The sequence below is a fragment of the Lontra canadensis genome, unplaced genomic scaffold, assembly GCF_010015895.1.
Source record: "Lontra canadensis isolate GAN:19392208 unplaced genomic scaffold, GSC_riverotter_1.0 scaffold63, whole genome shotgun sequence".
Taxonomy (NCBI): Eukaryota; Metazoa; Chordata; class Mammalia; order Carnivora; family Mustelidae; genus Lontra; species Lontra canadensis.
The window spans coordinates 9,401,591-9,421,705 of NW_022631057.1; positions in this window are offsets into that span (position 1 = coordinate 9,401,591).

Consider the following 20,115-nt stretch of genomic DNA (forward strand, 5'->3'; position numbering starts at 1 on the left):
GTGGGAAGAAGGTCAGAGAGATTTTCCAGTAAAAGAATCAGCACGCTGAGAAGTAGGCCAGAGGTGAGAAAGGCTCATTTGGGAAAATACAAATCATTTAGTCGGACAGGAGATGGAGAAGGAATGGGGCAGAAGATGAAGCCACAGGACCAAGAGAGGACCAGTTTGAGAAGGACTACAGACAATTCAATGGGCGAAAGAATTGTCTTTTCAACAAATGGTGTTGGAACAACTGAATATCCACATGCAAAAGAATGAAGCTAGACCCCTACCTCACATCATATAAAAAAAATTGACCCAAAATGGATCATAGATCTAAATGTAAGGGCAAAAACTATAAAATTTTTAGAGGAAAATATAAGGTGTAAATCACGGTGACCTTGGATTAGGCAACAGTATGTTAGGATATGACACCAAAAGCATCAGCAATCAAAGAATAGATAAGTTGGGCTTCATCAAAATAAAGACTTCTGTGTTTCACAGGTCACTATCAAGAGAGTGAAACACCACACACAGGATGGGAAAAAAATTTGCAAATCATATATCTAATAAGAGACTGGTATTCAGAATATTATAAAGAACTCTTATACTCAATATAAAAATACAACCCATTAAAGATGGGCAAAGGATTTGAATAGAGATTTCTCCAAAGAAGATGTAGAAATGGCCCATAAGCACATGAGAAGATGCTCACCGTTGGTCACCAGGGAACCGCAAGTCAAAACCACCATGAGATACCACTTCACACCCACTAGGAAGGCTCTGATTAAAAAAACATGGATAAATAAGTGTTGGTGAGGATTTAGAGAAATTGGGACCCACATCCTTGCTGGTGGGGTTGTGAAACAGTACAGCCACCTTGGGAAAGTGTTTAGCAGTTCCTCAAAATGTTCAAGAGATTACTGTGTGATCCAGCAATTTCACTCCTAGGTCTATACTCGGAAAAATGAAACTTACATCCAGGCCAAGACAAATGTTCATACCAGTATCATAATGACCCAAAACTGAAAACAATCTACCTGTCCAACTGATGAAGGGATACACAGAATGAAGTATATGCCCATACAATGAAACAGTATTTGGCCATAAAAAGGAAAGGAGTACTGATATATGCTACGGCATTTATGAACCATTATGCTACATGAAAGAAATTGGTCACAAGAGGCCACATGTCATAGGATTCCTTATATAGAAAATGTCCAGACTAAGCAAATCCACAGAAATCAAAGTAGTTTAGTAGCCAGGGCTGAGGAAGAGGGAATTTGAAAGTGACTTCTAGGGATGCTTAATTTTGGCTGAGGTCCTCATGTCAGGGTGGTGAGATGGAACCCCACAATGGGCTCTGTGCTCAGCAGGGCGTCTGCTTGGGATTTTTTTCCCCTCTCCTTTTCCCTCTGCCCCTCCCTCCCACTTGCACACTCTCACTCTCTCTCAAACTAATAAATTTTTAAAAAGAAAGAAGATGGGCATGGCTGTCTTTTCTGGGTAATGAAAATATCCTAAAATTAGGGACACCTGGCTAGTTCAGTCAGTTGACTGTGCGACTCTTGATCTTAAGGTTGTAAGTTCGACTCCCACGTTGGAGGTAGAGATTACTTAAAAGTAAAATCTTTTTTTTTTTTTTAAAGAAAATGTTCAGGATGCCTGGGCGGCTCAGTCATTAAGAGTCTGCCTTCAGCTCCAGCTATGATCCCAGGGCCCTGGGATCCACATGGGGCTCCCTGCTCAGCAGGGAGCCTGCTTTCTTCCTCTGCCTGATGCTCCCTCTGCTTGTGCTCTCTCTCTCTCTGACAAGTAAATTTAAAAAAGAAAGAAAAAAAGAAAAAGAAAGAAAGAAAGAAAGAAAGGGAAAATGTTCTAAAACTGATTGTCATAATGGTTGCATAACTCTGTGAATATCTAAAAACTATTGAATTGCATACTTTAAAAGGCAAACTTGGGGTGCCCAGGTGGCTCAGTCAGTTAAACGTCTAACTCTTGATTTCGGCTCAAGTCATGATCTCAGGGTTGTGGGATCGAGCCCCTACATTGGGTTCCGTGCTGAGCGTAGATCCTGCTTGAGATTCTCCCTTTCCCACTCCCTCTACCCAAACCCTGCTTGTGCTCAATCTCTCTCTATTAAAAAAAAAAAAAAAGTGAATTTTATGGTATGTGAATTAAATCTCAGTAAAGCAGTTGTTTAAAAAAAAAAAAGCTGTAGAAGCACAGGAAGGGGTTTCGACTACCCTGATGGCAACAGGGGATTGATGGAACCGTTTTAAGCAGGAGAGCAAAGCGATCTGTGCTGTGCTTTGGAAAGATCACTACTGCTGTGCCAACAACTCTGAAGGGGGTCCAGATGGAGAATCCAATTAGAAGTAAACAAGGAAATACAGACAGGCGTCTATCTCAGCACCTGGCATGTAATAGACACTTAATAAATGACATTGCCCACTTTCCTTTCCTTTCTCCCCTCTTCCCTTCTCTTTCTCACCTTTCTTCCACAAATCCTATACCAAATCTATATTTCCACCTGCCTCTCTGAACGGTGATCCCTGTCACTGACACTGTTTCCTCCACCCATCCTTAAACATGGGAATGTTCCAATGTTCGTCATTGTAATATTCCAATATTCATCATCTATACCTTCTTTCTCATCTATATCTTCTTTCTCCAATTTCTCGATCACGCTCAGAGGCACCTGAAGGAGTTTTCAGGTGCTACCTAAGTCAGCAGCATCCTCTGAGGTCTCCAATCCGAGCCTCCGTGCTTCTCTCTGGCTCTTACAGGTACCCTCCACTTGGTTCTTCCACTGTCATCTCGAGCTCAGCATGCTTGAAACCAAATTCTTTAGCTTGCTCCAAAAGCCAGGACACCCTTCCAGATGTTTCTATTTCTGGCCATGGTTATCTTACATAACTAAACTCAAAATCTTAAAAGAGCGTTTTAAAAGAGTGGTCTAGGGGTGCCTGGGTGGCTCGTTGGGTTAAGCCTCTGCCTTCGGTTCAGGTCATGATCTCAGGGTCCTGGGATCCAGCCCCACATCCGGCTCTCTGCTCAGCACGGAGCCTGCTTCCTCCCTCCCCCTCTGCCTGCTTCTCTGCCTACTTGTGATCTCTCTCTCTCTCTCTGTGTCAAATAAATAAATAAATAAATAAATCTTAAAAAAAAAAATAAAAGAGTGGTCTATGAACCACCTGCAACAGAATTACCTAGAATTGCTTGTCTAAAATGCTTTTACCAAATCTTGCTCATTCTCTGCCCGAAGTGTTTCAACCTCTATGATTTTCTATTTTCATATCCTCCCCAATGTACACCTATTACTTCGGCTCACGTTCAAACTTTTCCATGGAGTAACCTCTTACAAGCCAAGGAGCGTTCTGTGTCAGACCCTGGGCCCCAGGGTAAGAGGCCCTTGGCTGTGGACTCGGGCTTAAAGAGCTCTTGGTCTAGTGTGAGGGACAACTAAAATACAGAACTCAGGGGGCACAGTGAAGGGAGGGAGTGACTGTGCCTGGAGCCATTAAGGACAGTTTCACAGAGGAGGTGACGGTCAAACGGGTGAGGTACTTCTCAGGCAGGGGAGTGGGGGGAAGAGTATTCTAGGCGCCAAGTGCAAGTGAATAAGTCAAGCAAGAGGACTAAGACCTTATCAGGGCACCTTCTCCTTGGACAGTGTCTGGGCCTTATTCACGTGTCACTGGGACCCTGAGGTAACACCGGCGGGTGAAGCAAAGCCTGGTGTAAGAACCCAGTAGCGGGGCACCTGGGTCGCTCAGTGGGTTAAAGCCTCTGCCTTCGGCTCAGGTCATGATCTCATGGTCCTGGGATCAAGCCCCACATCGGGCTCTCTGCTCAGCAGGGAGCCTGCTTCCCCTCTCTCTCTGCCTGCCTCTCTGCCTACTTGTGATCTCGGTCTGTCAAGTAAATAAATAAAATCTTAAAAAAAAAAAAAAAAAAAAAAAAGAACCCAGTAGCAACACTGTTGTCCTAACTGGCCGCTGGTCCTCAGCCTCAGTGTCTGGGAGATGGTGGAAAGTGGTGAGGCCTGTGGCCTACGGGTCTGCACCCCCATGTGAAGGGCTGCTCAGCTTTACTGCATGGGTGCCTTGTAGGCATGTGGGTCCTGTGTTGCCCGATCTGGAGATTTCTCAAGAGAAGATGGAAATCCCAATTTTCATGTCAGACTGCTCAATTTTTAATTTTTGTTTTTTTAAAGTTTTAAAGTAAGCTCTACATAGACCCAGCATGGGGCTCGAACTCATGACCCTGAGATCGAGGATTTCATGTTCTACCAACTAAGACCCTAGACCTCTCAATTTTTAAAAAGCTGGCAACTGATTCAAAAGATATAAAAACACTATTTAATTATTATTATTTGTTAAGATTTTGTTTATTTATTTGACAGAGAAAAAAAGCACAAACAGGGGGAGCAGCAGGCGGAGGGAGAGGGAGAAGCAGGCTCCTCACTGAGCAGAGAGCCCAATGCAGGACTCAATCCCAGGACCCTGGGATCATGACCTGAGCCAAAGGCAGATGCTTCACTGACTGAGCCACCCAGGTGCCCCTAAAAACACAATTTCAGAGCACAATGTGCGACCACCCTGCCCTGCTCTGGGGAGGCTTTCCCAGGCTACCAGCTATAGTTCAGGTTATAAAGCCCTTGATTAGATCACGACATTCTTGGATACCCTCTCGGCCATCCTTTCTGCTCCAGGAGCACAAGTCACTCAGACGGAGTCTCAGGACACACCCTCCTCCTCTCCCTCAGTCGCACAATCCATCTTCGAGCACGGATTCGTCTGCAGATGGCCGAATCGATGTGCTCCATTTCTTGGCTCCGCTTTCAGAGGCTGCCAGGGTCCTCCTATCGTCACCCGCACCCTATTTGAGGCTTAATGTCCTCCAGAAGGACCACACCATTTAGCATAAGCCATCTAATGATTTACCCTGAGTGCTATAATTCAAAAGGAAGCCTTGTCACTACGGATTAGGGTCATCCAAAGGTTGAGGAGCCGAAGGAGATCGCCTGTGTAGGATTTAGGGTGTAGCTCAGGCCAGGTCCTGGCTGGGTGTGACTGACCCAGCCGAGGAGGGCAACGGGTGTCGAAGTCACAGACCCCAGAGTGGGCGTGCAGCCCCCCAATATGGCCTCCTTCCCATGCTCTGGGGCTGCGGGGTCTTACCTTGAAGGAGCCAAATGGTAAAGGTCAACGATGAGCTGAGGCATCATGGGGTTGGCAGATGAAACGCAGTTAGGGAAGAAAGCAGCCACATCACTGGGGAATGATTACAGGCTGTGGTGATGAGTGCTGAGAATGACGTGCCTCGTCAGACCTCTTTTTATTTATTGAGATTTTATTTATTTATTTGAGAGAAAGAGAGAGAGAGCATGAGAGTGGGGAGGGTTGGAGGGAGAAGCAGACTCCCCATGGATCGAGGTATCTCCCGGGACTCCAGGATCATGACCTGAGCTGAAGGCAGTCGCCCAACCAACTGAGCCACCCAGGCGCCCATCAGACCTCTTTTTAAAGAGAAGTCCAGGGGTCATTTGGGTGGCTTAGTTGGTTGGGCCTCTGCCTTTGGCTCAGGCCATGATCTTGGGGTCCTGGGGTCGAGCCCTGCATTGGGCCCTCTGGGAGCCTGCTTCCCCCTCTCTCTCTGCCTGCCTCTCTGCCTACTTGTGATCTCTCTTTCTCTGTCAAATAAATAAATAAAATCTTAAAAAAAAAAAAAAGGAGAGAGAGAGAGAGAGAAGTCCAAGCAGAGGTTTGGAGGACGTCAGGCTTGTGGCTGCCATGTGTCTGATTGAGGCTTATAGGCTTACCTTCCCCACCACCCCTTTCTCTGGAACATTCTTTGTCTCTTTGTTTGTTTGTTTTTTTTTAATTTTATTATTTTATTATTATTTTTTAAGATTTCATGTATTTATTTGACAGAGAGAGAGATCACAAGTAGGCAGAAAGGCAGGCAGAGAGAGAGGGGGAAGCAGGCTCCCCGTTGAGCGGAAAGCCCAATGTGGGGTTCGATCCCAGGACCCTGAGATTATGACCCGAGCCAAAGGCAGGCACTTAACCAACTGACTCACCCAGGCGCCCCTTTTTAAAAGATTTTTATTTATTTATTTGAGAGAGAGAAAGAGAAAGCAAGAGCAGGAGGAAGGGCAGAGGGAGAAGGAACCTGGGATCATGACCTGAGCCAAACATGCTTAACCGACTGAGCCACCCAGGCACCCCACGCTGTCTCTTAAAGGGGATGCTCTGTTCCTGTTTTCAAGTGAGGGGCAGGGGAAGCCAAGGAAGTCACTGATCAAAGTTGCCTTAATTTTCCTCTGGAGGAAGTAAACTCTGTAAGGAAACTAGCCTTGGCTATGAGAAAGCAAGATGCTTCTCTGAGCCCAAATTCTGCTCTTGCTTTTCCAACTCCTTGCTGGGGCTTTTTGGGATTGCTGAGATGCAGAGCTTTTGGTCAGGTTTTGAGTTCAATCTAGGCCTCAGCCCCTTCCTAAATACATCCCTCTGACTCTTCTCTGTGTGTCCTTCTAACCTTACTTTGGCCTCTCTCAAGCCAGAAACCCTCTTACGAAAAGCTAAAGGAATTGAGATTTTGGATTGGAACTCCTGACCCTGAGTTCAAGAGTCCCATGTTCTAGGACTGAGCCAGCCAGGCGCCCTGGGGTGGGGTGTCATGCTTAAGGAAAGGAAATGTTGCTTTGAAAGGATATTTTGGAGGGTTGAAAAAAGTAAGAGGACTTCTTTTTTTTTTTTTAATTAACATATAATGTATTATTTGCCCCAGGGGTACAAGTCTGTGAATCATCAGTCTTACACAATTCACAGCACTCACCTTAGCACATACCCTCCCCAATGTCCATCATCCAGCCGCCCTATCCCTATCCCCCCACCCCCCAGCAACCCTCAGGTGTTTTTTTTTTTTAATATTTTATTTATTTATTTGACAGAGATCACAAGTAGGCAGAGAGGCAGGCAGAGAGAGAGAAGGGAAAGCAGGCTCCCCGCTGAGCAGAGTGCCCGATGCGGGGCTCGATCTCAGGACCCTGGGATCCTGACCTGAGCCGAAGGCAGAGGCCTAACTGAGGTGTCCCCCCTAAGTTTGTTTTGTGAGATTAAGAGTCTCTTATGGCTTGTCTCCCTCCAATCATAAGGGGGCTTCTTAAAAAGGAGGTCTTACGTGTGGCTCAGTCAGTTAAGCATTGGCCTTCTGCTCGGGGTCATGATCCCAGGGTCCTTGGATCAAATCCCACATGGGGATCTTTGCTCAGCTTGGAGTCTGCTTCTCCCTCTGCCCTTCCCCCTGTCCATGCTCTCTTTCTCTGAAAAACAAATAAAATCTTTTTTTTTTTTTTTTTTAAAGGAAGTCTTAAAGTGAGTGGTTACAACTGCACCTTTTAGTGTCAGCCTAACAGGGTCCAAAGCTCAGGGGTCGTTTACTGGCAGAACGAGTTTGGGATGTTACTTTCTCCTGCCGACCCAAGTTTTCTCATCAGGTACCAATAGGGGTAATAAGGCGCAGAGCTGAGAATTAAGGGTGAGAAATACAGGAAGCCCTTAGAATTTTGTGGGTACTTAGTAAGTAATAAGGCGCAGAGCTGAGAATTAAGGGTGAGAAATACAGGAAGCCCTTAGAATTTTGTGGGTACTTAGTAAGCACTGGATGAGTGTTAGGCTTCGCTAGAATTACCCAAAGGAAAAAAAGACAAAAAAATTCTGTCGTGGCCATCAAGTGTGCCTTGGCTCCCTGTCTCCCACACCCTCCCCACCCAGTCTGGAATCCCTCCCTCCTTTTCTGCATGGCTAACCCCTGTTTCTTCCGCAGGATCCAGCTCAGCGGCCCTTTCAAAGAGCTCCCAGGGCAACTTGAGTTGGATTTGTCTGGACAGTGAGTTCCTGCTTAACCTCCAATTCCATTGCCCGAAACCTCTGTGGGTGTTTGCTGAATGAGTGAATAATCCCCTTGCTTTTTATAGTCACTTTAGTTCATAAAGCTCATAGGAAGGAATACCTTATCTGATTTAATCTTCAGAAGCACACCGTATAAGCGATCTCTCTTTTACAGATTAAAATATACAAATACAAATGAGAGAGACAGATGACCTGGGGTTTGCAGGGGTCCCACGGGATTGCCACAACCCAGACCCTGGCTGAGGCCCTTGCGGTAGGAGAGCAGCCAAAGGTGGCCGTGCTGGGGCTGGGCCCCTCCCCCCAACCCCATGCCTGAGGGACATGCCTGCCCAGAAACCTCACAGAAGTCACCACCCAGCCGCCTGCTGCCCCCAGCCCTTGGTGACGCAGTGGGGCTGCGGGGGCGGATGTGGAGGAAGCGAAGCGGGATCACAAACCACCCCCCATCCCATCTGGGCTCTCCCAGGTCGGTCCACGCTGTCCCCTTCGCTGGCCTCTTTTCCTCCCTTTATGCCTGCCACATCCTTTATCCAAAGCAGCTGCTTCATGTCCTCTGAATTGCCTTTTCGGGGAATGGCGTTTCTCCTTTGGTAGCCAGATTCCGGCTCCACGCCCCAGCCAGGCGGCACAGCAGCTGGTGCCCAGGTGAGACTGGGGAGCCCTGACACCCACCACTCCGGGAGGGTTGGGGAGAAGCCTGCCAGCCAATGGGCCCCGCAAGAGACCCCTGCCTCCCTCGCCTAGGCTCCCGCTCCCACCCCCACCCCACTCCCAGGACTCAGCAGCGAGCCCTCTCCCGCCAGGTTTCTCATTCATGCAAACCTTCACTGAGCTCCCACTGAGTGCTCAACACCTGGGGTGAGGGGCTGCGCCAGTCTCACATCCTGCTGCAAGCCTTTGAGGCTCTCCCTGGGAATAAGTAAACTCTGTTTACCCGGTTAATGCGGTTCAACGGGGAAGCCCTCAGGCTTGGGGTCACCCAAACATGGGTTTCAGTTCCGCTCTGTTTACTAGCTGAGATTTTAAAATATTCCCTGACCCTGAGCGGGGGGTGGACGATCAGAGCACAGCAGTTTACCCTCCCTTCGCTTTAGGAGACCGAGCAGGATCAGCCCTCCCACGGCGTCTGAGCTCCTCCCCTCTCCTAGGGAGTCTCGGACAGGCCGGGGCAGGTAGACCGTTTCCTTTGTGTTGTCTGCCCAGCCCCGGGTGGGTGGGGAGGGGCAGATTTTCCCAGAGAGACACCTCAGGGTATCATCCTCCTCCTTCTGGTTGGGCTGCTTGTGAAGTCCTGGACATCCTGGGAGCGGAGGGCTCAGACGGGAAGGCCACCCAGGCCCCCTGCCCCTCCCCCAGGAATCATCATTCCCACTCCCCTCCCATTGGTCCACTTGGGCACTGGCTGTGTCTCCCTGGCCTGGGGAAGGAGAAAGGAGTGGGACAGATCTGTGAACTCAAGACACTTGACCTCTGTAATCCCAAGTGTTCTTATCTCTCAGTGAAGGTATTACCCACACAGGGTTGCTGTGGGAGTCAAATGAGATTAGCATGTGTTAGGGCTCAGAATTTTTAGGCGAGGAATACATCAGGTTGGGTCACGACATTGCCTCTTACAGTCCCTCCAGGGGCTGCCCCACGGCTCTTTGGGGTAAACCCGTTTTCCAACACTGCCTACAACTGCGTCACTGATCTCTGCTCCCACCACCGCAGCCACACGGTTCCTGCAGTTCTTTCCGTGGGTCTGACCTGGTGCTAGACCTGGGGCTTCCCCATGGGCTCTTTCCTGGCCTTAACCAAATCCATCTGGCTAACTCTGTCCTCTGCTTCAGTGAGGGGTCCTCAGAGGGGCCTCCCCTGCCCACCCACACAAGGCCAGGCCTCCTGCTACCTGCTCTGTCTGCGTCCCCCCAGCTGGAGCTGGGAACTGTGGGAGATCTGTCTAGAGGGTGTGCCTCTCGATAGTCGTGTGCCTGTTTGTTCACCCCTGGACCCCAAGGCTTCACAGTACAAGGCAGGCATTTTGTTACCTGCTGAAAGAAGACGCTGTAGAGGGGCGCCTGGGTGGCTCAATGGGTTAAAGCCTCTGCCTTCTGCTCAGGTCATGATCCTGGGAACCTGCTTCTGTTTCCTCCTCTCTCTCTGCCTGCCTCTCTGCCTACCTGTGATCTCTCTCTCTATCAAATAAATAAATAAGATCTTAAAAAAAGAAGAAGCTGTAGAATCCTAGAATCTGAGGCAGCTTCCCATCCAGTTTCGACGCTCCCTTAGCCTGAAGTCTGCAGCAGTCACATCGTGCTCATCGCCCCCAACCCCCAAGACACAGCAGGCCCAGCAGAAAGAAGAAATGGGAGGGCGGGTCTGACTTTTCCCTCCTCATTCCTCCCTACCCAAACTGGAACTTCCGGTCTCTTGCGTCTTCCCTCTCTGCTCCCTTTCCCGACCCCAGCGGAACTTTCCCTGTTCACTCTGTTGCCTCGGTGCCTGGCTGGGGGCTGTCCTGTGGATGATTAGGTTCACCTGTCAGCAGACCTCCTGCCTGCTCCCATTCCCCTCTGCCAACCAAGGAGCAGGGCATCTCCCAGCAGCAAGTGGGCGCAGGTCCAGGGTGCCCTGTCCTAGCTGTGCCTTCGTCATTACAGCTCAGTGCCATGGAACCCGCTGACCTTCTGTCTGAGGTCGCTGAAGCACAAAGAATGAAGCACACGAGCCCAGAGACTTCCTGACTGTGGGCTCGCTCTGTCAAGGTCAAGGGCAGAGTAGGTGCCCAGTAGGTTTGGGTTATTTTGACTCAAGTTCAACAAGTTACTGAAGGCACCTGGGGAACGTTTATCTGCTAAGGCCGAGAGCCTCCTCAAGTCCGTGCTGCTGTTTGAGGCGGGAACGCAGAAAAGAGGGATTCCTCTTCTCCCTCCTTGTGAGGACTGAATTCCCACCTCTTTCTTGACCAGTGGCACTATGTTGGTCATGAGAGGGATATGGGACCAGAGGCAGTTACAAAGTGTTCCGGGAGGGTGACAGGAACTTAAAAGTCAAATTCCTTAACCTCAGGAACTGAGGGAACACCTTTTTCATCATCGAAAACTGTATCCTCTTTGGGCTGTTGCTGGTCAGATTGAGGAACAATTTTTCTTAAAAAGCACTTTATTGGCTTTATTGTACTGTTTCTGTGAAAGTCTGGGTTCCTTGAGGCCTGGCTTTCAACTCCGGCTGCACATTCGCTTCACCTGAGATTTTCAGAAAAATACGAGAGCGTGGATCCTAGAGCAGTTAGACAGAAGCTCTAAGGTAGAGCCCTGGCCTTAGCGTTTGGGAAAGCCCCCCAGGCAATTCTAACAGGCAGACTGGGCTGGGAACCACTGCCCCAACTTCTTAGAAATGCAAATTCTCAGGCCCCACCGGGACCTATAGAATCAGAAACCGAGAGTGGGGGGGTGGTGACCAGCCATCGTGTTTACAAACCTTCAGGGGATACTGATCCAGGCTACAAAAGAACTCTTAGGAAGCCCAGAGTTTTAAAGCTGGCAACAGTCCAAAGGGTCATCTTAGCTAAGCTTGTCCTTAGTGTCCGGGAAAAGGGGGTGAGAGCCACACGGCTTCTCCAGCACTACCCAGTAAGTTCTGGGCAGTCAGGCGTAGAACCTGGGCTTCTCTAGTCCGTCCACTCTTGGGCAGTCTTGGAGCAGAGGGTCTGTAAGGACAGCCACACATCCCCCATCCCTGTACGTGTAGGGCTCCCTTCCCACCAAGAGGCAGACTTCATTTCCCTTTGGGATTCGTTTGCTGGGCTGTTGTAGCAAAGTCCTACAGATTGGGTGTTTAAGACAACCGAAAGTTGTCCTATGGCTCTGGAGGCTAGATGTCCAAGATCAAGGTGCAGTCGGGATCACATTTCCTCTGAGCCACTAGGGTGGTCTCTGCCCCAGGGCTCTACCCTAGCACCTGACAGATGTACGAGCATGAACTCCAACCCGCCTCGGTATTCTCCTTGTGGACATGTCCAAACTCCTCCTTTTTTTTTTTTTTTTTTTAAGATTTATTTATTTATTTGATAGATCAAGTAGGCAGAGAGGCAGGCAGAGAGAGAGAGGAAGGGAAGGAGGCTCCCCACTGAGCAGAGAGCCCGATACGGAGCTCGATCCCAGGACCCTGGGATCACAAACTGAGACGAAGGCAGAGGCTTTAACTCACTGAGCCACCCAGACGCCCCAAACTCCTCCTTTAATAAGGGGCGTAGGGGTCCACCCTCCTCCATGATGACCTTCCAATTAAGGCCACATTCTGAAAAACCAAAAGAACGTCAGCATATGAGTTTGAGTGGGTAAGGGCCACAGTTCAACCCATGACGCCTCCCACTGAAGCTGGGCGTTAAGGCCTCAGTCTCCCGAGTCCCCCAAGCTTCTGGCTTGATGCTCTGGAGGCCGACGACTCTGTAATGCCTGACTACGCCGCAGGATGAGGGACGTGGATGAGAGAAAGGGAAATGCAGGCCACCCCCAGACATCTGTCACCTCTGCTGAGGCACTGGACGTGGGTGAGGCTGTCTCGGGATCTCGGGCTGCCCCAGCCAACCCCACTGAGCAACAGTGAGCGGCCGCCACCAAGCTCTGCCCAAATTACAGAATCATGAGCAAATACATGGTTGTTTTAAGCCACTGAAATTTGGGGTGGCTTGTTTTAGGTGGAAGGAGAGCACAGGAATGAGGTTCAAACACAGGGCCTTCACAATTCATACGGGATTCTTCCTGTTGGAACCCTTCTGCCAGAGCCAATGCCTGCCTATCGCTCTGATAAAATATTTGGGTCTCACTGCTGGCTGAGTGGCTGGGAATTAGGACAAAGTTCTGCTTGTACATAATGAATGGCACCCTCTGACCTACCTAGAAGCTTCTGAAAGCACGGGTGAGATGCCGAGGCCCTGGCTGCGGGCAGGGGAGGGAGCAAAGAGGTACTGAGGGGTGCTTTGTGTGGGTGGGCCTACAGCCAGAGCTTGGACGCACAGAGCCAATTGTGCGGGCTCCAGAACACTGGGACTTGGGGAGAGGAGGAATGCAAGTGGTGAGAGGTCTTGGCGGAAAGGAAAATTGGAATAATTAACCACCGAGAATGAGTATCTTCAAAAGAGCTTAATTTGCGGGGAAGGAAGAGCATCAGGGAAGACAAAGACGTGATTGCTTAGAATAGGAACAGAGGATTCTATATGGAGAACAGTGATGGAAGATGCTCAGACCAATACAGAAAGTCCCCCTCGTCCCCCTGCAGCGGGTTATGCTAACTGCCGTATTGACAGCAATGAGCGCCAACAGACACTTGCTGCATGTCCCAGGTCCTGTTCTAAGCACTGTGGGTTTAGCCTCATAACCACCCTAGGAGGCAGGGCCTGGTGTTCTAGGCTCATTTGAGGGATGAGGAAACGGAGGCCTGGGAACATGACAAAGGCCACACAGCGATTAAGTAACCAAGCTGGGATTCAGATCTAGATATTCTGGCTGCAAAGTCTGCTCTTAATCATGAGTTAAGCTGCTCTGTGCTTTTTAAAGCCAGCTGAATGGATTTGCACACTGCCCCTCACACCTCTGCAGAGTCTTAAATATAGCAATTAGACATGAGTTGTGCTCAGAGCTTATGAAATCCATTCCAGGGGCCCATCCCCCAGTGGGGATGGGGACTAATCCCTGGTAAGCCGCTCGTTAGTACAAGGTGACCAAATGGGCCAGGTTCTGCTTTTTCACCTTTAGTGGCTGCTCCAGAAAATCCTGTATGGGACTTGCCTGCGGACTTCCTGATGTGATAGTCTAAAAGCAGCCCCTCCCAGAGGAGGCAAGCGACAGCCTTCCAAGGAGCCTGCCTGAGGCGGGGAGCCTGCTCAGACTTGATGGGAAGAACCAGACTCTAGATCAGCAAGAAAGAGAGAGAGAGAGTGCGCGCGTGTGTGTGTGTGTGTGTGCGCGCGCGCGCACGCGCGCGCCCGCCCACCTGCCCCTTGAACACCCACGTCGCTGGATTTCTTCCTTACTGCCTAGGTTCTGTGTCCATGTCCATACACAGGAAGTGTCCCTAACTGGACATCTGGTCCATGGCCTCAACTTACAGACAAGGAGTGTCCGGAGGAGAGAATTACTTGACGAGGTCTCCACCCCTCCCCTGAGAGCTGGGTCATCCCTCTTCCCAGCCTGCTGTACTGCACGCCTCCCTCCTGAAGGCTAGAGCAAAGAGGGGGAGAGGAAGCCGGGCGGGCTGCAGCACCCCCAGCCCTTCCTGTCAACAAGGGAATTCCACACAGCTGCCTTGGCTGAGTCCGCCCAGGTCTTCGTGAGCAGGTGTTCAAGTCACGGCCAAGCCAGCACCCAGAGCGCCCACTGGCTCTTCTGATGGGGGGGTTGGTTGGTGCGTGTGTGTGCGTGTGTCAGAATGCTCCAGGAAGTGCAAAAGCAGTCTCTGCTTGAGGCTGGGGCCCGGAGCTCTGTCACCAATTTTGTCTCCAGCTTTGTTCTTTCTCCCCAGTACGAAGGAACCCGCTTCACTGTGAGGTGGGAAACAAGGAGCCAGGGATGTGGGCAGTCAGCAGCATTTATAACCATCTTCTGAACCTTAACTCCCAGACTTCTGAGGTCTCAGGCAGTCACCATCTTTCTGTCCTTAACAGAGCACTCCGACTCCCATCTTCCTGACTCACACCTGAGTCCGTCACCTTAACTTAGTACCCAAATGGGCACCATGGGGCTGCACTATATGGGCGTGACTGAGACATAGGCCCTGTCCTCAAAGGCTCAAGCACAGGAAGGGTCCTTTCTTCTCACTCTTCATAGGGACCTCTTGTTTGGGTAGGAAGATAGCTGTGCTGTGAAGACATGGCCTGTTCCTGTTGAATTTTCACCTGTCTCCCACCATTCTGCCCTGAATCGTTGGCCCTGGCAGCAGAAATCTAGCTGTAGTAGTTCTGAGATGTTATGCTGTGCCCTCTGCCTTGTTCCTTTCTGGCCAACTCCTATTCAGCCTTCAAAACCCAGTCACCATCAACCCCATAGACTAGACTCCAGACTTTATTCCCATTCCTACTCATCTTTGTTGCATATTGTAATCTGTTCACGTAGCTTCCTCTTTGTGTTTCTTCCCTTCTAAGCTTAGACTCAGGTGCCCCCCCCCCCAATGCCAGGGACCCCTTCCTTGGTAGTGGCTGCATTGAGGGGTCTAGGACCCTGAGGGCTCAGAGGGGGTGAGGCGATGTCTGCTGCTGGGCATTTTCAGATTCATTGGGTAGAGAGCAGGGATGCTTCTTCCCATTACCCCCAGAAAATCAAAAGTCTCGAGTAGTATCCTATTCTTTTTATGCCATTCATGTGAATGAATCAAAGATGAATTCTTTTTTTAACATTTTATATTTTATTTATTTGTCAGAGAGAGAGAGAGAGAGAGGGCAAAAGCTGGGGGAAGTGGCAGGCAGTGGGAGAAGCCCCTCCCTGCTCAGCAGGGATGTGGGACTCGAATCCAGGACCCCAGGATCATGACCTGAGCCGAAGGCAGACACTTAATCAACTGAGTCATCCAAGTGTCCCAAAGATGAATTCTTCTACTTTAAATAAAAAATAGGGGTACCTGGGTGGCTTAGTTGGTTAAATGTCTGCCTTTAGCTGAGTCAGGATCCCAGGGTTCTGGGATCAAGCCCCACACCGGGCTCCCCGCTCAGTGTGGAGTCTGTTTCTCCCTCTGCCCCTCCCCCTGCTTGTGCTTTCTCTCTCTCAAATAAATAAAAATCTTTTTAAAAAAAAATTTTTTTTAAGATTTTATTTATTTATTTGACAGATAGAGATCACAAGTAGGCAGAGAGGCAGGCAGAGAGAGAGGAGGGGAAGCAGGCTCCCCGCTGAGCAGAGAGCCCGATGCGGGGCTCGATCCCAGGACCCTGGAATCATGACCTGAGCCGAAGGCAGAGGCTTTAACCCACTGAGCCATCCAGGTGCCCCTTTTAAAATTTTTTGACTTAAAAAAAGATTTTATTTATTTGACAGACAGAGATCACAAGTAGGCAGAGAGAAAGGGAAGCAGGCTCCCCGCCGAGCAGAGACCCCAATGTGGGGCTCAGTCCCAGGACCCTGAGATCATGACCCGAGCTGAAGGCAGAGGCTTAACCCACTGAGCCACCCAGGTGCCCCAATAAATAAAAATCTTTAATAAAAAATAAAAAACAGAAGCCAGGAATTCCAACTTCCCACCTGCAGACCCAACTATACCAGTACCCGTCTGTCTCTGTTGCAGCTCTGACTCTAGCATCAAGGACTAAAAACACATCCCGTCCCCAAACCTTCTGTGACTGTTCTCTCCCCTGGGCTGGGAGGTCTCTCTATCTGTCTGGACAGCAGAGCTCTCTGGGGCATCTCCTCTGTCCTTCGGTACTCTCCATGGGTGATCTCACGCCCGGACCCTGAGTTTCAGAGCAGCATCTCCGGGGGCTCCGTGTGCTTTGGCTGACCCCCAGGGAACTCAAGCTCAGCATTGTCTGTTAAAGGCTGAACTGTGCCCCCACAAAATTCATATGCTGACATACCTCAGACTGGGACTGTATGAGAGATAGGACCTTTCAAGAGGTAATTAAGATAAAGTCATACGGTGAGTCCTAGATGACTGGTGTCCTCATAAGAGGAGGAAATGGGGACACAGGCACAGAGGGAAGACCATGTGAGGACACAGGAAGAAGATGGCCATCTGTAAGTCCAGGGGAGAAGCTGCAGAAGGAACCAACCCTGACGACACCTTCACGTCGGACTTCCAGTGTCCAGAACCGTGAGAAAGTTGATTTCTGTTGCATAAGCCCCCCAGTCAGTGGTCCTTGGTTTATGGCAGCCTTAGGAGATGGAATACAGTGTCTGAAGACGAATTCCTCTCCAAACCCAAGCAGAATAACATGGAGGGACAGCATCTCATGGCGTCCATGGCAGGAATCCGGTCATGCACAACTCTCTCCATAGGCCACACCAGCTGGTCCTAAATATTGGGATTCCAACCTCTTCTCTTCCCCATCTCACAGCTCTGGGTGAAGCATCAGCCCTCACCTCACTTACCACAGCTGCCTCTACCCCTCTCCTGCACTGTGCTTGGGAACTGACCCTTCTTGCAACTGCCAAGCAATTCTTTAAGGCAAGGTTTTCAGTCTCGACACGACTGACATTTTGGGGCAGGACAGTTCTTGTTGAGAGGTCTGTCTGTGCCTCGTAGGATGCTTGCAGTAGCAGCCGAGCTCTCTCCCCGCGGCACGCCCAACACCCCCTCTGCAGGTGTGCCAACCCAAACCGTCTGTGACATACCCTAGCCTGAGAACCACTGCTTTAAGGACAGGTGACCCTGGATGCTGGCATTTGACAGCCACTGAAGGTTTTATACAGCAGAAAATTCAAACTCCTCTGTTGCCTCATTGGTTCTGTCTAGCATCTAGAATAATCTGTGCTACATAGTAGGTACTCACTCAATAAACATTCAAGAAATAGAAGGCAAAACCAAGGTCCTTTAGGTCAGTATCTTTTTCTCTAGCTCCCCCTTCTTCCATCTCAAGTTTCAGCTACAAACTGAAGAGAATATATCTGTGCTTCCTGTATCTTTTCCTCTGCCAGTCTCTGCCGGGAACAGCCTGCCTTCTCTCCATCCCAGTACACCTTCAGTATCTGGCTCAAGTGCCAGTCCTCTCAGAAGGAGGAGCTGGGGATTCCCATGTCCTCTAGGTGCACCCTGCACATTTCTCACCCCAATCTGAGCTTTAAGGAAGAGGGAAGACAAAGAGAGGCACCAGATCGGTTCCTTGCTGTAGCTAGGACTGTGCACGACACAATGTGGTTACAAGAAGCAAGAGGGCTCCCATCACCGATCTCCAAAAGGCCAAGGGACTGGAAACCCTGGGGAGTTCGGAAGGTGGAGGGAGGGGGAGAGGGATACAGGGAAGAGGCAAGAACAGCAAGACCAGTCAAAAATCTTCACAAAAAAGCAGTCAGACCCCAGGACCCTGTCTTTCACCTTAGAACTGGCAGGCACCCGTTAACACATCCAGAAGAAAACAAGGTTACACCTCGGAGCAGTCAGATCTAAAAGGCTCTGGTGTCAGGCATCTCAGGCACAGCTCAGGGGAGAGGTAAGGAGGGGCCTGAATACCAGGAATTAGTGAAAATCTGCACCAGAGAGAGAAAGAAACTGCCGAGGCCTCCATATTTTTTTGAGGGTGGGAATTTTTTGTCAAGCTTCTAACACCGGCTAGCCGCGGTAGAGATGCTCTAATCTTCCCTGTCATTGAGGCTAACGCCTTTTAGTGTCCTGTTCTGATCACCAGCGGGATAACCACCCTCCTCTGCAAGGACTCCGCAGAGCCAACTTCCCACCAGAGTCCCAGGTCCTGGGTCTGTTACAAAGGGAAGGGGGTACCTGCAGGAGGTCATCTGGGTTTAGGCCCTGCTATGGCCAGGGCCGGTGCACACCTGCTGCCAGCTCCAGGAAAAACTCTGCATGAACACCCCACCCTAATGCTCACGTTAGGGTCATGCTTTACGTAGAGTACTTATGAAGACACTGAGTGAGTTCAGTGTCAGACCACAGCTCCCACGGCAAGAAGCTCTATGCTTCTCCATCATTACCCCACCAACGACTCCATAGCTGGAAAGGAACCGGGCAAGCCTCTCCCTGGGGACCCAAGGATATGGCTCTATCTGGGGCTCAGCAGTGGGTGTTGGAGGGGAGGGGTGGAGTCCAGACACAGACGTAACAAAAGACTCCTCCTGCTTATTTCGAAAATACACACAGAAAAGGGATAGGAAGTGAGAGAAGGGAAAGTGACTTATACCTATTCTAGTTTGTGGCCATAGGAGAAGAGGATGGCAGCTGCAAGTTTATCCAAATAAATTATCTGGCTCGCTCCACCCACTTGTAACTGACTCACCCGATCCCTGGTTCTCATCACAGGAGGGCCTCGGGGTTAGGTGTCTAATTCCCACTGGCTGTTCTCCTTCCCAATGCCTGGGACACCTGTAGGGCGAGGAGGGGTCTCTCTATTTAGTGGTTTGAACCCATAGAGGAAGAACTGCTAGTATGTATGAATTCATGTGTCCAGTGAGACAAAAAGCAGGGAAAGAAAGAGGAGAGAAAATGTCAGCTCTCGGTTTCTAGGTGAAGATAGAGTAGAGCAGTAGAGCAGGCTGGACGTACTTGCTGAACATAGACTAATCCAGGTCTTGAATAGGCGCTGGCCACGTTTTCCTAACCTCCTTCCCTTCCTACTACACCTTAACTCTACCTCTAACCCAAGCCCTAAGTCCTTGTGGATCTTCAGGAAGAGACCCATTCAGTTGCCTGGGATTGACAATTTACATAGGTCCACAAGCCCTCTGAAACGTCTACAGCTTCACGGGTAGGGGTCAAAGTCTGGATCTGAGTGCTGTGCTCATGAGCTCTAGGACACTGAACAACCCCCCTCAGGGATCAATCCAGCAAGGCTTATAGATGTTGGGAATCAGTTCCTAGGTTAGCATTAAGAAACTTGTCCCCTGAACCCAGAGCAAGGCCACTGCGGACACATCCGGGTAGCCCCAAGGCTCACTGGTGCCCAAAAAAAGCGGAGACCCATCCTGAGTGACACGCTGCAATTCAAAGTCTGAAAAATAAAAAGCAGGTAGACTCAGACGAAGAGTACAGGCCCTACCCTTCTGGTGGGGGCTGGGCTGGGTTTCGCTCAATGGCCTTGACAGGGGCAGAGCTTGGTCAAATGGAGATATCCCACCTCTTTAGAGAACACATTCCTGTCTGGCCGAGGGGCTTTCAAGCACATTAAAGAGACCTCCCCGAACTCAGGCCATGCTGGAAGGGACCCTCCACTTTCCTCCCAGGTCCTGCTAGGTCCTTCTACTGACTAATACATTGATCTCTAAGACCGTATGTGGCCAGGTCCTAGAACTGTACCTTTCTCATCAGGGACCCCTTTAAAAATAAAAAAATATAGACTTTTTTGTCTAAAAGGCTCATAGGCACTTTGAAAAGTATTTCAGATGTTCACAGCCCCAAGCTAAAGACCCCGTCTTCTGGGATCCTGGTTCTTGGACCCTGTGCCTTCACTTCATACGGCATCCGGCTCGAGCCCTAAATTTTAAGATGGCGGCTGCAGATTGGCTTGTCAGTTCTTGTGGCTTCAACCTCTACTGCCCTCTGTTGGCCATGAGGAGGGAGGATAGGTTAAAAAAAAAAACAA